Raw genomic sequence first — 6,412 nt, 5'->3', positions numbered from 1 at the left:
CTCTCATCCCAGCTGCTCACATCCATTTCCTCCTCTGCGCCTGCCAGGGAGGAAGGGACCGCACAGGACTTTAAGAATCTCTTCCCCTTTTGGAAGTCCGCTCAATCTTGACTGACGTAGCCCCGGCCCGTGTCCACGCTCCCCTGTGTCCGTGCCTTGTTCAGTCCTGCCCATTGTCTCTGTGCTTGGCCATGACTGGCTTTGGCCAATGGGACCCATTATTAAATGGGACACGAGCAGGCAAGTGTTCACGCTTCAGGGCTTAAAAGCTCTCCTTCCCACCGGGGAAGAAGCCGACCGAACTCAGCTGAGTGTGGCCCCGGCTCAGCACCAAGCACCAGCCATCTGAGACCGTCCAGATGGCCCAGTGGGTCTGCCGTGTGACCGCAGGTACATGTACAACCCTGCCAGCCACCAAAGGACCACCCAGCTGAGCCCACGCTGCTCAGCCCCGGAGCCACAAACAGATACGGCATAGGTGGTCTTAAGCCACTGAGTTTTGGGGGAAGTCAACTATTCAGCAACAAATGCATCACCCGTTGGTCTTTTAAAAATACGTTATTTGGGGGGTTGCACGGCAGAGAGAATCAAACCACAAATTTTGAGAGACAGGGGTTTACACCTTGCGTCTATACCTAACCCTCTGGGCCTTTTTTCCTCCTGACGCAGGGATGGTGGTCATCTGTCTCGTGTGGGGATTAGCAAGACCCGAGTGTGAAAGGGGCGTCGGCATCGGCCCCAAAACGGTCTCACGCCTCACCTCACCAGTTGCAAGGTGGGAGAGTTCCGCAAACCACACGGAGATTCCGAAACCGGCTAGGAGAACTCACGGAAGTCACGAAAGCAGATACGTCACAGGAGACGGTGGCCCGGGGTGGGGATGGGGGTGGTCCACGGGGAAAGTTTCTGTTGCGCTCAGGACGCGTGGCCCTCCGGCACTGACGTGTGACAAAACGCACAGAGTGTTGCCAAGCAGGGGCACCCACCCCAGCTCCGGTGCCCAGAGTTTTTTTTGGGTTCCACGACGTAGGGTTGATTGATTGTTCGGTCCACTGCCGACATGGTTACCAGGTGGACTGATGCGGCGTGGTCCAAAGCCCCCATCCTAAATCACGTGGCCGGACTTTCTGATGTGACTGGTCCCCGCGCCAAACAAAGACACGTCTATCGGACATGATGCAGATCTCCCCGAAGCCGAAGGCAAAGGCTGGACCTCAATTTCGGCCAGGATGACTTGTTCACCACACAGTGGCCCCGTGGTGCCTGCCACGAGGGCGACACTGTCTCCAGCTCCCTGGCCCGGGACTCAGGGCGAGCGGCTTCATCTTCCGGGTTTTAGATTCCTTGTCTGTGAAGTGAAGGAGCCACAGTTCTCTCGTGGGCTGCGAAGATCGGCCGTCTGGCTAAGGTCGGGGTGCTCGTGCTAACACTTGGGCTTGTGCACAGTCTCTTCCCTGCCACGAGGAGAGCTACCGGACACAGCTTCCCGCTTTCTGATGTGCCGGGGTTGTGGCACGAAGCCTCAGTTTTCCCAGCTGTAAAATGGGGAAGCAGGGCTTGGCGGGCATAAAGCCCCCGTAGGTGACACGACTTTCCCAAGGGCTCGTAGTTGGCGGGAGAAGCCTGGCATGAGCCCTGGGGCCCGCGACACTCTCTCTGCACAACGCTCGCCAGGTGACACATCGCTGGGCAGACGGGCAGGGCTGAGGGGCCCCGCCTGGGGAGAACACTGTCTGTGATTGCTTTCCAGGCTCCTCTCATATGAGCCCTGGGGCCCAGACACCAGCCCTGTCAGTGCCGCGTGTCAGGCAAGGAGTAAGGAGGCTCTGAGCGAGACGAGGCTTGCAGGCTGGGACTCGGGGCGGGATCCCCGGCTGCCACGGCCCATCCCTGCTGACTTATTGGTTCCAGGGGCTCTCTGGACACGCAAGGCTGCCGGCGAGGTGGTTCCAGACAAGCGAGGGGTGCTCACGTCGTCAGTCCGGCTGGGTCAGTGTTTGGCTCGCCCTGTGGACCTCTCGGGGAGCACGCTGAATGGCATCTCTCCCAGCCTCCGAGCCACACGGCCAACGCCGCCGGGCCAACCTGAAAGCAGGGCTCCTGAGGCTTTCCCGCGGCCGGGACCCACGAGCCAGGTGTCTGTGGGGAGCGGGCGGGGGGCTGGCGGCACAGCACACATCACAGCTGGGAAACCCGGACTCTGGCTTTCTCTTCTCCCTGCCAGTTGTCGTGAGTGCTCTCTCCGTGGAAAACGTGAACCTCTTTGGAAGGGGTCCAAACGCAGGGGATGCCATTGTTTTGGTTTCCGCCCCAGCCATCTGGGAGGCTGGCCCTGCCTGGCCTTTCTCCTGGCGCCCGCAGGTCTTGGGACGGCCTTTCAGGAGCCTCAACCCAGCCACCTTCCTGGCCTGGGTCACAGATCCTGGGGAGTTCCTGGCCTGGCTTGCCCTCCCACTCCGTTCCAGATGCTTCCAAGCAGGTTTCTTGTCCTTGTCCTCCACTCACAAACTGCACTTCACCGGAAGGAAGGAAAGAAGGCAGGAAGGAAGGGAGGGAGGGAGGGAAGGTGGAGGGAGGATTGTAATCCTATTTTGTGTGTGTGCGTGTGTTTGTGTGTGTGGTAAGATACACGTAACTGTTCTGGCCGTTTTGAAGCGAACGATTCAGAGGCATGTGGTACACTCACGATGTTGTGCGACCATCACCTCTATCATTTCCGAAAGATTCCCACCACCCCGAGCAGAAACCCCAGACCCATTCATCAGTCACTCCCCATTCTTCCTCCTACCCCGCCCCCAACCCCAGCCCCCGGCAACCACTAACCCACTTTCTGTTCCGATGGGTTTACTTACTGTGGGTCTAATAAACGGTAGCACAGGAGATGTGGCCCTTTGTGTCTGGCTTCCGTCACGCGGTGTCACGTTTTCGACGTCCATCCACGTGGCAGCGTGAGCCGGCGCTGCGTTCCTTTCCGCGGCTGGCTGACGCCCCTGGCGTGGCCGTACCACCTGTCGTTCAGCCACTGAAGGACCCTCGGGCGGTTCCCGCCTCCTGGCTGTCGGTGCGACTGCGTCCTGTCATTTCATAGCCCTCTCACCGTGAGAGGCTGAGGCTCACAGAGCGTTGGAGGCCGCGTGCAAAACCTGACTCAGAAACACAGGATAGAAAAAAATCCGGACTTCGAGGCGGAGGAGTCGTGGGTAAGCCCGACAATGGCTTCCACGCACACAGCGTGAGCGGAGCGCGCCCGGCGCGGGGGGCGGAGCGTGGGGCGGGGGCGGAGCGTGAACGGAGCGCGCCCGGCGTAGGGGCGGAGCGTGGACGGAGCGCGCACGGAAGATGGACTCACGCTGCGCTTTCCACGCGTGGCCTCCACCAGGCAACCTCCCCAGGTCGTGGGGCTGGTTTTAGCCCCATTTCACATACAGGAAACCGAGGCCCATGTGTCTGCCGTCTGACTGTGTGGATTAGGAACAAGCGTCCTCATTTCTGAGCCTTGAAGCACCCCCTCCCACCCCCTCTGTGATGTGGGCACCTGGTGGGGCGGGTTGCTCCGGGGGCTCGTGGCTCAGGGCTGCCCAGCTGGGGACCGCCAGGCTGTCCTTCCTGCCTTCACAGAACGGCTGTGCGGAGGCCTTCTGGGTTCCCGGCTCTGGGTCCTCCCGGATAGAGGGGCTCGGATGCCCCAGCTGCTTATCACCACCCGGGAGAGGACTAGCGGTTTCCGCATCTGCTGCCTCCTCCTGAGTCACTGGAGTGTGTTCCTGGGCGCCCTGGTCAGGGGCCAGCACAGCTGACTGAGTCCTCTTTGACTTCTTGGACCACTAGTGCCCTATTTCAGGCCATTCGGTCTGTGGCCAACAGTACAAGGTTGAATCTTGGTTCCCTGGGTCTGTGGTGATTCCCATGCCTCCAGAGCAAAGGTGAGAGCTGGGCCTCAGTTTCTGCATCTGTAGAGTGGGGCCAGAGTCTGGCCACAGTCATTCAGGACAGGAAAAACCACCATAGGTCCAGCCAGTGCCACCAGTCACCCAGAGGGTGGGGTGGGGACAGGGCCTCCTTGTGCCCCTCCCCCTCTACCCAGTGTTCTCCCTTTACCCCTTGCCTTTCTAGAGACTGGGCAGCAGGAACCCCAGTTTACGTATCAGGGACAGGAGCAAGTGTCAGACTCCAGAGCCCCTGGATCCTTCCTGCGCACCCTCCCCCCCAGGCCACAAGAAAGTGTTGTCTCCTGGATGCCCTTCAGTACCAGGGGGATTTTCTCTCCAATACCCAGGCCCCCAGGAGCAGTAAGTTTGGGGCTCTGGCAGTGCTTTTCCAGGACCGTATGTTATGGGTCCCTCCTTTTCTCCACCCTGGGCCCCTTTAGTATTCTTTCTCCAGGGACCGCCCCCCACCACCTTAGGAAAAGGTTTCACAGATCACACTGTGTTGCAAGCATTAATCAGTGATGACCTCCCTTGCCGTTGCGTGCCAATCAGAGGCAGAGAACGCCTGCCCAGCAGAAGCTCTGAACGGCCTGATGTATGGGTTTCTTGCGGCCGCTGTAACACAGCACCACAAACCCGGCAGCCTGAACAACAGGCAGCTACCATCTCTCAGTTCTGGAAATCCAGGTCTCAGCTCAAGCGGTCCGCAGGGTCGATCCCTTCTGAGGCTCTGAGGGAGACTCTAATCCACCCCTCTCTCCCGGCTGCGGGTGGCTCTGGTGACCCTCGGGTTCCTTGGCTGTAGACACATCACCTCCATCTCTGCATCCGTCTTCATTATGTTGTTTTCCCCTGTGTCTATCTCCTAGTTGACGTATCCAAATTCTCTCTTCTTATGAAGATACACTGTCATTGGATTGGGGCCCCTCCATAATCTGGGATGACTTCCTCTTCACCTGATCACATTTGCAGTGACCCTGTTTCCAGATAAAATCATACAAGCACTAGGAGTTCGAACACGGACATATCTTTTGAGGGGGGACACAAGTCAACTCAGTACGGCTGAGTTGTCATTTTATGTTTGAGTCAGGCTTTCTGGCCTTACCGGAGGAAAATGCACAATATTTCGAGGCTTCTGGAAACCTGGAAAAGAACTGGTAGTCCCCATGCATCCACATGGGACCCTGGTGGGCCTGCCACCCCGGTGCCGGGGCATGGGAGTCGGGGGGGAAGCAGGGCATCTGTGACTGCGTGTCCCACTGCCAGTGACAGGAACCAGAACACTATGCCCTTTCGGGATGGAGAATGTGACCTCTCTCTTCCTGCCCCACCATTATTCTCCAACTGGGTGGTATGTAAATTATCCCAAGGGTGGAAAACACAGTTTCCAAAAGGCCTCTCCTGTGCCCACAGGCCTTTGCAGGAGGCTGAGTGAGCCACCCAGCCTTATTACAAGGAAACCGACGCGTCAGGGCAATCAGGTGAACAGATGGACAGGCCTCTTGGGAAGCCACTGCCCGGAGCTGTCCCTGTCCACAAAAGCCCAGCCCAGCCTGCCAGAAGGAGCCTGTCTGCCCACAGAGCAGAATCCCAGGCGTAGGAACCTCTCTCTCAGAACGCAAGGAGTCCAGAAATAACGCCCCAGGGTGCTGACAAGCCGGAGCCAAGAGGACGCGCCTCGTGCCCTACCCTGCAGAGAGGGGCGAGTCTGCCATGCACTTACAGCATTTCCAGCCTCCTCTGCTCTTGGGGTTCCCACCTCCACTTTAATACAGCGTGAGAATGCCTATTAGGAAATGTGGCCAGGAGACTCCAAAGCCCACGCTGGGCCCTCCCTGGCAGTTGCCTTAATTTCCAGGCTCAAGGAGGCCAGGACAGAGCACTGTCTTGGTCATAAAAGACACAAGCTTCCCCAAAGGAGTGGCCAGGCAGGGACTGGATCTACCTGCCCATCCCCTCACAAGCACATACTGGGTCGCACTTTGCTGTCCTGAGCACTTTACATTCACTGTACTTCCCTTTCACGGACGAGGACACTGATGAACAGAGAGGGTGAGTAACTTGTCCAAGATCCCACAGCTGTGGGTGACCACGCCAGGCTCTGAGTCCACATCATCTTCATTTGACAGACAGACTCGGGCTGCGTGCAGGGGAGGCCAGCCCAGCTCCTCCAGGCCGAACGCCACAGAAGCTCAAGGAACGTGCAACGGTCGAGCCCACGAGCGAGCGCCCGGGGGAAGGGCGGCCAGACGTGTGGACGTGAGGACAGGGTTTTGGCCCCCGCCACGACCCGCTGGTGGAGACACCACCGCCCGGCGCCCTTCGGCGCGGGAAGGGGGCCCTGCTGGGCGGAGCCTCGTCCCGCGTGCCAATGGCGGCGCGGGGGCGGGGCCGGCGGGCGGGAGCGCGCGGATGGGCGGGGCCAGGGGGCCAAGGACGGCGGGCGGGTGGGGGCGGGGCCTGCGAGCTACGGACCAATGGCC

At 59.5% G+C, this 6,412-nt stretch overlaps 1 long non-coding RNA gene across 2 annotated transcripts; it reads right to left on the bottom strand.

Annotated features, from left to right (window-relative positions):
- Positions 1 to 539: 539 nt before the first annotated feature.
- LOC121017508 (uncharacterized) lies at positions 540 to 6,281 on the bottom strand. Of its 2 annotated transcripts, none has more exons than XR_005784787.1 (2): positions 2,853 to 6,281; positions 540 to 2,513 (listed from the first exon to the last, which is right to left on the bottom strand). It is a non-coding gene; the product is annotated as an uncharacterized LOC121017508 (long non-coding RNA). The 2 variants fall into 2 exon arrangements; XR_005784786.1 differs by having other exon boundaries at positions 540 to 2,508.
- Positions 6,282 to 6,412: the final 131 nt, after the last annotated feature.

Source organism: Herpailurus yagouaroundi, unplaced genomic scaffold (assembly GCF_014898765.1).
Source record: "Herpailurus yagouaroundi ecotype Mexico unplaced genomic scaffold, PumYag 216, whole genome shotgun sequence".
Classification (NCBI taxonomy): domain Eukaryota; kingdom Metazoa; phylum Chordata; class Mammalia; order Carnivora; family Felidae; genus Herpailurus; species Herpailurus yagouaroundi.
This window is presented reverse-complemented; position numbering and strand designations above follow the sequence as displayed.